General features: G+C 45.0%; 1 pseudogene; it reads left to right on the plus strand.

The window, feature by feature from the left end:
• Positions 1-16,915: 16,915 nt before the first annotated feature.
• On the plus strand, positions 16,916-17,036 carry LOC136637148 (5S ribosomal RNA; annotated as a pseudogene).
• The last annotated feature ends 519 nt before the right edge of the window (positions 17,037-17,555 follow it).

A 17,555-nucleotide genomic window follows, 5' to 3' on the forward strand; every position in this document is an offset into this window, starting at 1 on the left:
TCTCAGTGGCAGTCATGCATACTGGAATATTATCCACCATTTCCCGACCACAAACACCCCTGAGGCACCCTAGACTTACAGCAGCTCAATAGCTAGCATGTTCAAGGAGATGAATTGGCAGCCAGGTGGCTTACAGAGAGGTAAGTGAAAATATTTTTATTTTAACTTACCTCTGCAACAAAGGATACAGCACATTTTCTGTTGGTACCATAGTCTGGTGGGGGATAGGATTGGGGCATAACTTACACTCCATTAATTTTAATGGGTCTGACAGCCCAATCCTAACTGGGTCTTATGAGAGGACAGCAATGGCAGTGTCAGACGCCCACTGTCAGCAACTGGAGGGACTACAGGTAAACCAGTGCTGTGGATGGGTAGTGCGAGGAATGGGGCAGGGATGGGAAACAACGGGGGAATGTCTGGGTGGGGACGGAGTGAGTGGGAAGTGGAATAGGGGAGGAAGGAGTGGATCCTGGTGGTATCAGTGTGCACTAGGATCTTCCCCCCATTCTTCTTTCCTTCCCTCTTCCTTACACTTCTCAGACTTACACCAGCAAAACGGCTGATGCAGATCCAGAGGGAACCACTGGGGCAGTGGAAGTTTGTTCCAAGGTAAATGTTCTCTTACCTCAAGGAAGTCCCCTTATTTGGACAGTTTCCTTCCTCCACGTGGCAACCTCCATGTGGCAGCCAGTTCACAAGGCAGTCATAATACACAGAACAACTCACTATGTGAACAGTCCCTGTCACTGAAATGTCTTCATACCTGGCACTGCTAGCAGTGACATGGAAACTTTCCCTTCAATGGAAGTGGTCAATGGTGAGATGTTACAGATGTGCATGGAGACTCTTTTAAGCAACTGCAGTGTGGTGACCATAAAGTCGGCCCTTGAGACTTCTCAAGTGCTGTTGAAATGCTCAGATTGACTTAAATATAGAGATGAGGGCACGTTTCTGTATTTCCAACCAGCCCTCAAAGAACAGTATTCCTTGCTTGATGAATGACAAAGAAAATTTGGCAAGGCTAAATAGCATATGGGAGATTATTTAAAGCTGTGATCTTTAACACAGTTTCAGAATCACAGAACCATCTGTGCTAATTTGCAAATCTAGTATGAATATTGAACATTTGATAGTTCAGCTAACATCTCAGTTTTTGGCTACAGCCGTGAAGGAGATCTGAGGTGCGTGATCAAAAGCAGAAAAATCTACAGTGAGACCTACAGATGTTTCAACAATAGGCTTTTCCTGTCCAGCTCATTTCTTTTCATCTCATTCTGCAGGCAAATAATGAAATCCCTTCATTTACATCTCATCACCGAATACTGTACTTCCTGCAAATTTGGAAGGAGTGGTTAATGTAGTGAAGGACGAAGGGGTTGAAAACGTGGATTCTAACTGTCTTGTAGCTCGATGTACTTGGAGTCTTTAAAATAAGACACTGGGGCTTAGTGCTTAAGACATAAAGAGATGACAGGGCTTACTAATAATGCTTGTGAAGTCCTGCTGCAGGTCTTAGAAACTTAGGGCACAATCCAAACCTGCGCTGGAGCAGGCAAGCCAGGAGGCTTGCGCTGCATCCAACACAGGTTCGTTGGCTGCAGCGGCTCCGCCAGGGGCAAGGGGAAGCTCTTCCCTTTACCCCTGGTTAAGGGCTACGCACCCCAATAGGTCTCCTTGGACCTGTGCCACCTCTGGAGGTGGTGCAAGTCCGAGGAGACCGGAGCGGCTTGAAGCCTCTCCCCGGGGACAGGGGCTGGGATCCAGCATAACCGCCAGTCCCAGCCCCGCCCCCGGCTTCCTGCGAGCCCGCCCCTGGGGCTGCCAATCGCTTGCCCTCCCCTGCCCAGAAACGCCCCCTCCTGCCTCCTCCCCACCCTCCCATGCCTACCTTCGCTGCTTGTGTTGGTGCAGGTACACTGGCACAAGCGGTGGGGAGGAAGCAGCCATGGAGGGTTCTGCCGGCCTCCGTGCATCGGCGCATCTGGATGCACCAACGCAGCTTCCTCCCACAGAGGCACAAACATGCTTTACGGCATGTTTGCGACCCTCCAGGGGCTCCTATGCTGGTATAACTTGTGCCATAGAATTGTGCCATAGAGCGCAATCCTATCTTGCTCTGGAACAGGCTAGACAGGAAGATTGCGCTGTATCCACCACAAGATAGGGCTCCACAGTTGTTCAGTCAGAGGTAAGGAGAAACTCTTTCCCTTAACCCTGGGTAAACCATTGCAGCCCCTATGGGTCTTCTTGGACTTGCGCCAACTCCTGAGGTGGCACAAGTCCAGGGAGAGTGGAATGGCGTGAAGCTACTCCACACTGCTTGGGGAACAGGGTTGCGATCTGGCATAACTGCAGGGTCCCAGCCCTGCCTTCTGCTCCCCGCCCACCCACCCCCAGGGCCACCCACCGCCTGCCCTCCCCCCCACCCTGGAATGTCTCCCTTCCACCTCCTCCCTGCCCACCCCAGAGCCTTGCATCAGCCAAGCTTGGTTGATGCAAGGCTGAATTCAGCCTCTGCAGGCCAGAACGCTTCCGTGTGCCGGTCTAGCCTACTCACGAGGAGGTGCAAATGTGCCTTATGGGACATTTGCAACCCTCCTGGGCCAGTGCGAGGGACTTGCGCCAGCCCAAGGGCGCCTCGGGATTGTGCGCTTAATTTGATTTAATTTCTAAAATTTCTATGGCACCTCTTGGTTCTAATCAAGTGACCACCACGGCAGCTTACAAACTAAAATCAATTATCTAAAACCATCACAATAAAATTTAAAACATCCCACCTTCCTTTTTCAGTCAAAAACTCAAGGCGCCTCACAAAGAAAGGTAAAGTACAAATGGATGAAATTCCATCAGCTGCCAAGGAAGGGAGGGAGAATTTGGCCCTTCCACTGGCTTGTTTGTTCCCATCTCAACTGATGGCTGCTCTTGCTGCTAAGGTTTGTCACAAAACATCAGTCGGCATCTAAGGTCATGTCTAGGTGGTTCTGTTCATCTGATTGTGGTAGAACACATGGTTTGGGCACTTTGACCTGTGTGGGTCAATCCCATTGGTGCACATAGCTTTTGGAACCAGACTGGGCTGTGCCATTCATACCACTAGATTCCCATTAGCTGGGATGCTATTATATTTCACCCCTAAAGTAATACGTATTTCAAACCAGAGGCTACCTGCCCTTGCTAACTGTTTTTGTTAAGTCTATTCATTTTACATTTGTTCAGTCTTTAGATGCTGGTTATCTGCATGGGTTATTTACCATACAGTAGCTAGTTTCATAAGTCAATTATTAATAGAATTAACCATTTCCTTCAGTCTGCTTTAAACTTGGTGATTTTCTTAGGTACACTCCTTAGGTCAAAGTGTTCCAAGACGTTAGGTAAATAGTTGATCTTTGTTCCATTTTCTTCACACAATTCCTGTCCTTTGCCTCCTTTCAATCATCACTTGCTCTTTGAATCTATGAGTTGCTCCACGATTTGCTTCTCTCCGCTGTGGATATTTATCACTTATTGTCCTTTCTGTCTTTTAATAAATTGCTGTGAAAATAATCTCTCACTATAAAGACCTCACTACAAAATCTCCTCTCACTACAAAGAATTGCTTTCTGAAAGTTTAGGTGCACTAACTGTAATGAAAACTAGTATTTGACTATACGCTGCTGACTATTTTTCTGAGGTTAAGCATAGAATTGGATGGTTTATAAAAGTTATTTTCTTATTTTTGTTCAGATGCTTATGTATTGATTCAGTGTGATAAGAAGGGCTTTCTACCTCTATATGATTCCTGGTCTCAACTCACATTTCCTCTGAGAGAAGGTACCAATGGCTGCCACAATCAGGGCCAATTCAAATATTCTGGCCCCAGATGGAGGACACAAAACTACATCTACATAAGAGCTGTAACTGACAGTGTTTCTGAGGACAGTTTCTTTCCCTCTGATACTGGTTTCTAATTTAGTTAACCAATTAATTGTGTGTTGGTAACCTTCAGTCTCGAAAGACTATGGTATCGCACTCTGAATGGTGGTTCTGGAACAGCATCTAGTGTGGCTGAAAATGCCGATTTGGGAGTGACAATCCCTTCCACACTGGGAGCAAGTGCAGTCTGTCCCTGGTCTGTCTCCCTGGCTATGGGCCTTCCTTCTTTGCCTCTTTGCCTCAGTCTGTTGGCTAAGTGTCTCTTCAAACTGGGAGAGGCCATGCTGCACAGCCTGCCACCAAGCGGGCCGCTCAGAGGCCAGGGTTTCCCACTTGTTGAGGTCCACTCCTAAGGCCTTCAGATCCCTCTTGCAGATGTCCTTGTATCACAGCTGTGGTCTACCTGTAGGGCGCTTTCCTTGCACGAGTTCTCCATAGAGGAGATCCTTTGGGATCCGGCCATCATCGACATGACCGAGCCAACGCAGGCGTCTCTGTTTCAGCAGTGCATACATGCTAGGGATTCCAGCACGTTCCAGGACTGTGTTGTTTGGAACTTTGTCCTGCCAGGTGATGCCAAGAATGCGTCGGAGACAGCGCATGTGGAAAGCGTTCAGTTTCCTCTCCTGTTGTGAGCGAAGAGTCCATGACTCGCTGCAGTACAGAAGTGTACTCAGGACGCAAGCTCTGTAGACCTGGATCTTGGTATGTTCCGTCAGCTTCTTGTTGGACCAGACTCTCTTTGTGAGTCTGGAAAACGTGGTAGCTGCTTTACTGATGCCTAACCAATTAATTACTGCATGTAATTAATGCATGTAAGTATGTGTTACTGTTTCTTGGATTCTGGAAATTTTCGCTACATGAATATCATAGTGTTTACCAAGTGCTTTTCTAGGATCACATGAAGATTCTTCATGCTAGCATGTCACATTCCTGATGACAGATAGCATTGGTACAAAATGCTGCATGTGCTCCTGCAGAAGCTCAAGCACATAGTAAAGTGTGTATCATACATCATGGGCCATGTGCTCCATTAGTGCCATATTAAAGTGCCTTTTAGCAGTTTTTACACTTATCCCATCCCACCCTTTCTCCAAGGAGATCCAGGTAGCTGTAAGATGCTGGTCTCAAACCAGGGCTTCTAGCAGCCATTTTCTGAAATCCTGAGCATATGAAGCTACCGTATTAGTCATCAGTGTAACAGTCAGATCATTAGTTTATCTCGCCTAGTATTGCCTACATTAATTGGCAGCAACTCTTTAGGGTTTCAGGAAGGGGTCTTTCTCAGCCGTACCTGGAGATGAGAGGGATTGAACCTGAAACCATCTTTGGTTTGCCAAAGAAGGCTTGGCCTGGAGTCTTCAGGAATCAGCATCAATCAATCTCTAGGTCACAACTGAAAGCAGAGATTTTAACAGGGACTCCAGGAATTTCCAACATTTGATCATGTTGAAAAAAAAAAATCTTCAGGAAAAGCCCGTCTAGTTCAGCTTCCAGTCTTCCTTACTCTGCCATGGGAGGAAGGACCAGCTGACCTGAGCTTTGCTACTCCCAGAAAGTGGTAAGAAGTAAAATTTCTATCCCAAGAGAAATCAGGACTTGGAGAGCCAAGAGGAGCCCTGCTAACAACGTCCACCTCCCCAGTATCCGAATCCACTCATCTGCTTCTGGCCACCATTTGATCCTTGTCCACGGGTTCCTAAACTGGATTCCCCAAATGTAGCCTATCTCAGAGATTGGCCAAGTCTTGACAGTGGCACATGTGGTTCTCCTCCTTCTCCACTCTATATTTATAAGAATTATTTGAGGTAAGCTAACTAACAGAAAGTGGTTAGCCCAAGGTCATCTGGTGACAGTCATGGCTAAGTGGGGATTTGAAGGTGACTTTGCTCAGCCCTGGACCGAACAAACTCCGTGAACTCTGGACAGAGTCTAATCACTATAGCATGCTGCCTCTCACCTTAAAGTAACAATTCAGGAGTACTTCTGTGGTGTGGAAACTTTCCTCATGAACCAGGCCTACTCTGCTCCAGTAACACCCAAAATCAGGGATCATGTTGGATGGGCCTGGTGTAACACATTAAAAAATAGGCAACAATGATTTCCTAATTTATGATTGATTTATTTCCTAAATAAGACGCAATGAATTAAAAAGGATGACATTCCAATAATGACTTTCCATTGCAATACACAACATGCTCTAAAGACACATTCTTGCAAACGCCAGGATATTCAAATGATTAATCAGGAACAATAAACGATAGGAAATCCCAAGCAGTAGCAACTGGATCCTCTTGCTAGCATATCTACGCACACGTTTCTTATCTAGCCACTTTGGTGAAACAACGCCGTCACGGTATGACTAGCGTCCTGTTTCCTAATGATAATATCATTCTTGGGGAAACCACCAGCTTAAGGCTGAAAAGGCCATGAGGTTGGTTTTTGTGCACCTGCCATCGTATATCTCGTTGACCTCAGAAGACTAAGAAACTACCTCTCCACCTGAACAGAAGATTACATTTATTTGCTTGAGGTTGGGTGTTGGTTTTTCCCCCCCTGTTTAGAAAGAAAAAAAGAGGGGGGAAAATCTCAGGTTCATAGGCTTAATGCTTGGCTGAGCCACAGAGTTTGATTTCCTGCCCATTTCATTGCTCAGAGTAACAGAAGTCTTCTCTTTCTGTTCTTTGAAGTGGAAAAGCTGCGTAACTGTTCCCTTTAATTATAAAGAAAACCCCCATTGTTCCTATTTTATTACTTATGCCTAAGTACATTACGAGGGACTTAGTCACCAGCTTATATTACTGCTCTTTTCTCTTTTGGATTTGTGCAATGGCTAGACCAGGATTCTCTCTCTCTCTCTCTCTCTCTCTCTCTCTCTCTCTCTCTCTCTCTCTCTCTCTCTCTCTGTGTGTGTGTGTGTGTGTGTTTGAGATAGGTTATTTGAACCTATAGGTTTGAACCTATTTGAGATAGGTTCCTCTAATTGGCTGTTCAGGTCACCCCACTCTGAGGCACTCCTACCACAAAGGTCTAAATGGGGTTCACAAAGAAATCACAGCTAACAGCACGATCTTATGCATGTCTACTCAGAAGTAAGTTCCATTCAATTCAAAGGGACTTGCTCCCAGGTAAGTGTGCATAGGATTGCAGCCAGGCAGCCCAATCCTGAGATGCCCCCACCCAGAATGGCTGCCGCTGCATCCTGAGCATGCCGAGCAGCTGCCGGCAGCTCCCAACGTCTCCTTGGGGGAAGGGAGCATTCATCCCTTCACCCAGGTAAAGTAAGAAGACCCGCAATGGGGCTCAACTCTGCGCTGGTTATTTAGCTGGCTCAGGGTAAAGCAGCCCTGTGCCCGGCTGGGAGGCCCAAGGCAGTGCTATGGATCCGGCAGAGCTCCCTCCCTCCCCCTGCTCCACCTTCTCCCCATCTTCCCCCACCCCAGAATGCCTCCCTCCATGCCCCACTCACCTCTCTGCTGCTCTGTGCTCATCCAGAGCATCTGGCACATCTGGCCGGCGTTTGACTGGCCCTGCCCCAGCATAGGCTCATGCTGGGCCAGCTCAGGTGCTGGGCCAGCACTTACTGTCGCAGACATGCCTTACGGCTCATTTGAGACAGTGCGCTGGTGGTGGGCCGGAGCAAGCCCATCAGGATCGATTTCTAAATCAAGGATTGAAACTGGAATGAGAAGCTTGAACCCATGAAGAGAGCAACATGGCTATATCCGTTTTTCTAGAATCACAGAAATGATCTGTGATTCTTCTTCACCATCCAGAAGAATGTGATTCTTCTTCACCATCCACCATCCATTTCTGCTGATGTCTGTGAATCATCTTCCTTGCCTGTCCCAAAGGACCATGGACCATGAACCGTGAACACTCAGGAAAGGAAGGCAGTCAGAATAATCTATCCCTTTGGAGTGCTGAAAAAGCTCTGCAGCTAGACAGCTTTTCTTCAAGTGACATAACGGTGCAGACACCTGTTTTCAAATCTGACCACTGAAAACATAGATCCGTGCTGTGAGATGTTGGAATACTGTTAAATCACTCTAATGGGAACCACATTTGAATACGGCGTCCATAGTTGAAAGGGCACTACATTAATCTTCCAAGCGGCAGAGTTGCCTTGTAAATGGCACTCGTGATTCTGTAAGAAATTGACTGTGAAGGGTGCAGCTCTTTGAACTTGTAAATCTTAGATGGTTTAGAAATACATAATTTTTATATGTTTTTGCAAGGAGAGCAAGAGTATAGCAAGAGACTTAAAGGGGGGAAACCTCTTTGCTCTCTCATCTCCTTTCCCCATATTGAGATCAGGGGGAAAATGTCCTGTTGTTGTAACATTCCCGGTACTGTCATTTCTCAACTGTCTTCAATTGACAGATCTATGAAAAATGCTGTGTGCTCCCAATGATTTTTTAAAAAGCAGAATCTAAGTAACAGACTGCTATGGCATTTCCCCTTGAATGTTAATCCATCATTATCATCTGAAGTCCACTACTTTGAAGACTGGAGACGGTCCATATTTCAATTTAAATGATGCCAAACAGGTATCAGTCTGACATTTTTTTGTTCCTACTATGGTTTAAAGGGCTGACAAAATGTGTAGTTCTAGGTACTTTTTCCTGCCTTCAAATGTCCTCTGTGGATAGCCAAGCATGTATGCAAAAGCACATATGGTTACAGTTATAGTTGATATGCGGAAATGCCTTCCTTTTATGGAACTGGGCATCAACAGTCCTGGTTCAAGAAGACATTTTCCATTAGCATCTGCAGAACTTTCCCCTTTGAATCTGAAAATATACTATTCAAAGGAACCCAATGAATCAAAGAACCCAACCTGCTGCCCTGTGTCAAAGCATCCCATGCCTACAGAATCTTAGGGCACAATCCTAACCAACTTTCCAGCAGTGACATAGCTATACCAATGTGGCATGTGCTGCATCCTGCAGTGGGGAGGCAGTCAAGGAGGCCTCCTCAAGGTAAGGGCATGTTTGTTACCTTACCTTGGGTCTGCATTGCGGCTAGGTCAGTGCTGGAAAGTTGGTTAGGATTGCGTCCTTAAACAGATATGCCCTGCCGACCTTTTCTACAACCTTAGACTATTCATTCTAGTGTAGATAATATTTCTATTCTTTGGTAGAAGGAATGCTAGAGGAACAAATTTCTGGAGGAAAAATTCATTACAGGTTACAAGCCATGATGTTTATGTTCAACCTCCTGATTTTAGAAATGGGCTATGTCAGAATGCCAGATGCAAGAGAGGGCACCAGGATGCAGGTTTCTTGTCATCTGGTGTGCTCCCTGGGGCATTTGGTGGGCCGCTGTGAGATCCAGGAAGCTGAACTAGATGGGCCTATGGTCTGATTCAGTGGGGCTGTTCTTATGTTCTTAACTGAGGTGACTGGAAGGAGTAAAGCTGGTCCAAATGCATGTGTGCATTAATATAGAGAAGAACAGAACTGGCATCAGAGGATGGCTTTGTTGGGCAGCTGTTGAGGGATCATAGTTCTCAAGGTTCAATGCTGATCACTGAGCCCATGTCTGTGCCTATAGAATAAAGATAACTTTTGTGCCCCTATGTGTGATGGTGGCAGAGCACACCGAGAGAGAAAGGGGTCTATGGAGGGCAACTTGCTAAGGGTCCCCTGAAACTTAGAACCAACCCTGGATAAGAATGACCTGAACACCCACTCAGCAGACAGGTCAAATCCAGAAGCTTGTCACTTACACCTCCTCAATCAACTTGGCAAGGCTCAGTCTTGAAGCAGTAAACCCATGTCTGGGCTGTATCACATTAAGTGGGGTTACGTGTGACTGAATGCTTCTGCCTACAAAAATGGAGCCTCCAGATTGAGAGCAGATCGCTTGCTTTTCTCTTCCTAGAATCACAGGATGGAATACACAATGAAAAAGCTACTGGAAATTTTGCCTGAAATTTACAAATTACAGATTTTTTTATTTATTTAAGAGGGATCTGTTGGTTGTGCAACTGAAGGTAAAATAAACACGGACTGGAAAAGTCTTCTTGCATCCTGAATGTATCTGGATTTTTTAAAAGAATACTCTCTTATTTTATTGGATGCATTTTTCTTGATATTTTCTTAATTTTTAAACAGCTTTGAAAGGCTGTAAACCTGTAAATGTTTTAAATCAATACACGCATTCTCTGCATGTAAAAATTACCTGATGTCAGGAAGAAGGATTCTAGCCTAGTCTTTTGTAGGGAGGAACATTCAGTCTTGTGATCCCCCATCTGCAGTGGTTTTTATTTTTACTGACTTTATTTAAGAGATTTATACCCCACCTTTCTACCCTGCTTAAGTGCCCTCAAGGTGGTTCAGCCCAGGGCACAATTCTAGCCAACTTTCCAACACTGGCATAGCTGTGCCAGTGGGGAATCAGCCAGTGGGGCATGAGTATCCTGCAGGGGGGGAGGGGAGGCAGTCACAAAGACCGCCTCAAAGTAAGGCAATGTTTGTTCCCTTACCTTTGAGTTGCATTACCCTTACCTCGGTGCTGAAAAGTTGGTTAGGATTGCACCCGCAGACACAGCTGTACCATTTCGGTGAGAACTAGGACTAGCTGGCATTGCTTTCGCTGAGAGTGTTGAATAGTGGACACTCATAGCAGGACGTAAATGCCAAACTGTGTGTTGTCCAGCAGCTTCCAATGGAAGAAGAAATGGCTGGCTTGATCTTTGCAGTGCTTCATCTCTATCACTGCAGATGGTCAGATGATGCTAGTGCAGCTCTTGACTCTAGAGGGATCAACTGACTGAAGGGACCAGTACTGGTACCACCTGGTTCTATAAAGCTGCTGAATCTGGCTTGATTCCTGCGCTGAGTAACTTGTCACTCAATTACAAGCTGAGCTACTCTTGCCCAATCTATGCCTGATTGCCTTTCTACTTGCCACCAGACTACCTGGCTACGTGGATCTTGGGCTCCCAGTGTTCAAAGCTGCTGCTTTGTTAGCCTCCAGGCTATACAATGGTTTCATAACTTGCACCTTTAAATATTTTAAATATTTGAAAAGTCCCCCTTCCAATCTTCTTTTCTCTAATCCCATGGTTGTCATCCTTTCTACCTTCAGGAAGCACTTTCCCCATTCACTTATTTGCTGAGAAACACCTGCGTGTCAACACAGAGTTCCCTCACATTATTTATTTCATTTTTATTCTGCCTTTCTTTAATCTTAAAACTCAAAGTGGGGTTTGTTTGTTTAAAAGATTTGTATACTCCTTTTCTGGTGCAAGTGGTGCACAACAATAAAAATGCAATATAAAATACAATTAATAAAAAAATTAAAGAAAACCAATTAAATTAGTTAAAATTATACTGGTGCAGTTAAAAGATATAAAAACAGCAATAACATACAAATACTATAAACTTAGTACAAAAACAGCAACTGAAGACCTATAAATGCTAAATTAAAAAGGGATCCCTAAGAGATTCCTCCTTCCTCAAATGCCAAGCAGAATGAATATGTTTTTAAGCCCCTCCCTCCGGAAACCATATATAGAGGGGGCTGTTTTCAGATTTTCTGGTAGTTGGTTCCACAAGCATGGTGCCACAACAAAAAAGGTCCTGCACCTTGCTGCCATCCCCTTGGCTTCGATGGCAGCAGTATCCTAAGCAGGGCCCTGTCTGGTGATCATAGGGAACGTACAGGATTATATAGGGGAAGGTGGTCCTGTGCTGTCTAAGACTTTAAAGGTCATCACCAACATCTTGAATTAGGTGTGGAATGGAATAGGTAGCCAGTGTAGCCACCAGTGCAACAGCAGGACAGAATCAACCCACTGACCCCCAGTGACCAGCTGGGCTGCCACATTCTGCACTAATCGCAGTATCTGAACCATCTTCAAGGGTAGCCCCACATAGAGAGCATTGTAATAGACTAGACAAGCTGTCCCTAGGGCATGGACCACCATAACCAGAGCTGACTGAGGTTTCCCAAGTAGTCAACCCTCTGGCCACAAAACCTGCTTAGCTTTAGCAAGCTAGCTGTCAACTGTGCCCTCAGACCTTAGGATCATACGGACCCCAATCCTATTGGTTGTCTGAACTGGATCACCTCACATAGGTTACTTTGCTTTCCAGTGGCCTGTTCTGTTTCCTTCTTTCAGATCTCCTATCCAGGGACACGTCCAGGGGAAGGATGCAGTGTCAAATGATGTCAATAAAGGATTTCAGTCCAGTCTTCCAGCGCAGGTGCCTTCTCATGTATGAAGAGTTTCTTGGAATGGAAACATAACTGGCTGATATTTCAGATTTACTGCTGAGAATGTTCCACTATTTCCTTGTCTAAACTATCCATAGATGAAGGGCTAAGAAGTCCTTTGGGGAAGGCAATTTATACAAATGTCCTATCTAACCCAAAGAATTTTGCCCTTGTCTTCCCTTACTCTCCCTGAACATATACATACACAAACACACTCACAGGCAGTACTGTGCGTAACACAGTTGCTCAAGGCCAGAATTGTCAAGTTCGATCAAGCCTCAGGAGCCAACAGATGGTTTGAATTAAATAAAAGTTACCTTGATAGGAATAATGAGCTGTTTTCATGAAGATTTTAGTCCCTTTCATGTGAAAGAGAAAAGTATCTTTTTATATTGCTTCCATGCAGCAGCTTGATCCCAGAACTTTTCACCAGAGTTGGTTGTTGGAGGGGACGACAACGGTGGATTTTTAGTCCAACAGCTGCCATTAATAATCCTGACATTAATAGTCCACTGAGAAGGTGCCTAGAAAATATCAATGATGGGCTCAGTGCTGATACCTAATGCTCTAGCCGTTGGACACAATCTAGCACACCAAGGGCCAAACGGCATGTGAGGGTGGCAGAATTACATCTAAACGTTTTGTCCATATTAGTAGATGGGGCTACATAAGTGACAGCATTTTTGTCATGATCTACTTTTGCACTGGGCCAAGTGCAGTGACCACTGAGCCAGTTGAAGCTGTTTCATATGTACTGTAAAGCACTTTTGGAATATTGTTCTAATAGTCAGCCCTGGCAGGGAGGCCTGTGCTGCCCCAGTGGTGCTGTATCCACAGACCAGGCCACTGGCAGAGGTAAAGTTTATGCTGGGAATCATAGGGGAGGCTGGGGGGTGGTGGGGAAGGGCTGCTTCAGGGCACGGGGAAGGTGGAACAGGGGGTGGATTGGACCTGGGAGGGGAAAAGATAGGTGTAGCAGACCTATGCCATATCCTAACCCTCTTCCGGGACTTGTGGTGCTACACTGGGCTTCCTAGATTTGCACCAGCTAAATAGCTGGCACAGATTCAAGGAGCCCCATAGGGCAAGCTGCAGCTTCACCTGGCTTAATGGGAAATATCCTTTACCTCAAGCAGACCTCATGTGCTGGATACAGTGCAGGCCATGCAGCTGGTACAGGTTAGGGTTGGGCAGTGAGGTAGGCAGGAAATACAGTGGTGCCTCGCAAGACGAATGCCTCGCGCAACGAAAAACTCGCAAGATGAAAGCGTTTTGCGATTTTTTTGGTGACTTGCAAGACGAATTTTTCTATGGCCGTGCTTCGCAAGACAAATTTTTTTCCGTTTTTTTTTTTTGGTTTGTTTTAAATCGCACTTCGCAAGACGAAAATTTCGCAAAACGAAACGACTCACCGAACGAATTAATTTCGTCTTGCGAGGCACCATTGTACAGTTTTTCTAACTTACCCATAGGTGGCAAAGTACAACAGCATTACCCCTAACAATGAATGTTTGGGGGATCCACTTGGATATTAGAGGAATTTAATTGAATAGGAACTTAATAGAGAAATTGGATGTTTCTCAGCCACCTTGCAGCCCTTTAGCATTTTTTAAAAGAAGCATATATTATTTCTAGCAATTAATTAAAAAACAAACAGTGAAATGTTTTTTGCAAAAATTGTTGTCCTTTCCTTTTCCTTGCTGAAACTGCTAAGTGACCAGGCCCCCGATTCACTAGGATTGCTAGTTTTTAATTTTAAAGTGGTCCCCTGGATGGGGTCAGGGAAGGTGAAGCCGGAGCTGCAGCAGGGATGGGCCATGTTTATTGCTACTTGCAAATGAGATGGTGTGCAGTGAAAAGAGACCTGGACATCTAAGAAGCTATAAATATATACTTCATAATCTAAAGCATCTGACATGCATTCCACACATGTGTTTGGTGTAATCCATGTACAGGCTCAAAGGATTACCTATGCAAATTAGAAACATTCCCCCCACTCGAAAGAGGGACTGGATATGTAAATATTTTTATTCTACTAGCCAGATTAGAACTTTCACTTGAATTCATCCGTTTTGTGTGTCCAACAGATTTCTTCAATAAAGTAAACAAAAAGAGAGTTCTGTTGCCGCAGTCGTTGATTTCAAAGAGGATTTGCCAGTTTGGTTTTCCGAGTTTCTGTTTTATTGCTTTGTTCCAGAAGTGCAGGAATGATAATGCGGAAAATTTAAACACATTTCTCAACATAGTGAATGTGTGCGCATGCATACGCCCATGTTCTGGAATCATCTAACAGCACAATCTATGCATGCTTTCCCAGAAGTAAGTCCCACTGTGTTCAGTGGAGAATAGATTCAGGAAAGTGTGCATAGGATTGCAGCCCCATGGCCCAATTCTATGGGCCAGTTGTGCTGGCAGAGCACCTGGTCTGCCAGTGTGCACTGTTGCAAATGTGCTGCATCACTACACAGGGATTTACATTGGATAGGGCTAAGTTCATGGCACACAGGTCATGTCTGAACCTGGGAACTGCCCAAATCACACTTTAGCCACTTCACCAGTTCAGTATAAGAAGCTTTTTTCTCGAACCCCTGTTCTATTGTGTGCACACTAGGAAAGAGCCTTGAGTTTCTCATGTAATGTGACAAGATGAGAAGCTGATTTCATTTACTGTGAATAATTTCATTATTCAGGGTTTTTGAGAAGATGAATGATCTTGGTAGGTGACCCAGGTACACTCAGACTTGCAACAATAAAATCACTAGTGCAGATCCAAGTAGACATTGAAACATAGGCCCATCTAGTCCAGCTTCCTGTATCCCACAGTGGCCCACAGATGCCTCAAGCAGCACACTAGATAAAAAGAGACCTGCATCCTGGTACCCTCCCTTGCATTCTGACATAGCCCATTTCTAAAATCAGAAGGTTGCACATACACATCATGGCTTGTAACCCGTAATGGATTTTTCCTCCAGAAATTTGTCCAATCCCCTTTTAAAGGCATCTAGGCCAGATGCCATCACCACACCCTGTGGCAAGGAGTTCCACAGACCAACCACACCCCTAGTAAAGAAATGTTTTCTTTTGTCTGTTCTAACCCTCCCAACACTCTATTTTAGTGGATGTCCCCTGGTTCTGGTGTTATGTAAGAATGTAAAGAGCATCTCTCTATCCACTCTATCCTTCCCATGCATAATTTTGTATGTCTCAATCATGTCCCCCCTCAGGCATCTCTTTTCGAGGCTGAAGAGGCCCAAATGCTGCAGCCTTTCCTCATAAGGAAGGTGCCCTTCAGACCGTCAGGGCAGCATAGGTTTACCCTGGGGCAAGGGAACAAATGGTCCCTTACCTGGAGGAGACCGCTGGGACTGCCCCCCTGCACAGGATTTTGATAATATTGGGTTGTTAGTCATGCAAAGTGGCATACAAGCATGCCCCTTATCCGCAGGGTTTCCATTCTGGAACCTCTTCACACAGGTTCGCCGATCCCCTGTAGGGCTTCCCTGGGTCTCCTAAAGCCTTATAAAGCATTAAAAATGTCATTTCCAGTTTCTCTGTGAAACTGGAAGTCACATGTTTTCAGCTTCAGAGTTCGGTCTGAGCAGTCCCCCCACCTCTGCTCAGCTCAGCTCAGACTCCCCTCTGGATGGGGTGCGCACGCTGGGAAGGGGCCAGACCCAATCTGCACATAAGTGAATCCATCAATACGGGATTGGCGGATATGGGGCCCCCTGTTATTATGTTAAGTGTACAAACTGCCTCCGAATGCCCCAAGACATAAATATCTGAGGGCATTCTGTTCACAGCACAGAATAAAAAGGAGACTTGGGGCACCTTAAAGACAACCATTTATTGTGGATATGGCAGGACCTTCTGTGGGTAGAGCCAACTTCTCAGATTTCACACCCTGCACGTCTTGCAATTCTTGAACATTTCTTGACCACTATTTACAATTCTCTCTCTCTCTCCCTCTCTCTCTCTGTTGTGTGTGTATGTGCACCCATGTGCGTCTATGAAACTACTGAGAATTCACTTCATGCATCAGATGAACTGGGCCCCATTCTGCGAAAGCTTCTGCCACATACAAATCTCTCTACCTTCTGGAATCGTTCTCCTCTTCCTTCCAGAAAATTTTCTTCTTTGTACGAATGGAAACTGTACGAGACATGACAGGATCTTTTTAAAAACATAAGTGGATCCCACTTCATTTGGAAACGGTGCATATGTCTTTTCTTTCTTTCTTTTTTTGCTAAAAAAAAAATTGACAACCTCAAATTTCCAGCTTGCTTTTCCACTTGTGACATTCCCCTTCACCTCATTCATTTGGAAATTTGGCTGCAGCCCAGTGGTCGAAACTTTGAAAAGAAAAAAAAAAAGATGCAAAGAATCCTTCTGGGAAGCTGAAAAAAACAGCAGGTTATGACTTGAAAATATTTGTATTAATATTTGCTCTCTTGCTGCTTAAACATCATTTTTGGACTTCATTTAGCTTAGGCTTAACTGCTGACCATTTATACAGGCTACTCACTGTTTACCAGAGGTTCACACACAAGGCTGGCTGTTTATACCAGACCAGTAACAAATGTCTTGGCATTACTCTGTGACATACAAAGTGGGGTTTAGAAGATTCTTCCCACCTCACGTCTGAGGAGAAATGAGTATTAATGAAACTAGGAATTAAGTTAATAAGCAACCAATATCTTTATGGAAGATGTATTCTTTCTTTTAATGTCTCCCCTGCCCCTAGCAACATTAGGATTGCATTTAACTCAGGATAGTTAATAACATGACTGCACCCTGCACATGCCTGATCTCGTCTGATCTCGAAAGCTAAGCAGGGTCAGGCCTGGTTAGTACTTGGATGGGAGACCGCTTGGGAATACCGGGTGCTGTAGGCTTATACCATAGTCTTTCGAGACTGAAGGTTGCCAACCATGGGTGACTGCTAAATGATGTCAAACAACTCAAATGAAGAGATATTTTGACGATGAGACCCATTTTGGCTGGTTGAATTAGCGCTTTCAGTGGAGTGGCAGGGGAGAAAAGGATTTCACTATTGCTGGTCTGGAATAATTGTACTTCTAGTACTAGTAAAATGGCTGCCACAGGTGACTTTCAGTGGTACCTGTCATGACATGCTGCCATGGTGACTGGAACATTTTCTCAACAACACCCAAAACGCATATAAAGGAATTCTTTGTATCAATGAACTGGAATGTTCCAAAAAAGCAAATTCCAGATCAGTCCTCAGAAGCAAAGGTTCTGCATCTACTCACAACCACAATACTTTTCAGTGGATGCCCTTCAACACATTCATCTATAGCAGGGGTGGCCTTAGGAGCTTCAAGGCCCAATGCAAAACACTTTTGTCAGGGTCCCCACCCTTGCAGATTCCCCTACTCATCAGAATGAGCGAC

The sequence above is a fragment of the Tiliqua scincoides genome, chromosome 1 (genome assembly GCF_035046505.1).
Source record: "Tiliqua scincoides isolate rTilSci1 chromosome 1, rTilSci1.hap2, whole genome shotgun sequence".
NCBI lineage: Eukaryota > Metazoa > Chordata > Lepidosauria > Squamata > Scincidae > Tiliqua > Tiliqua scincoides.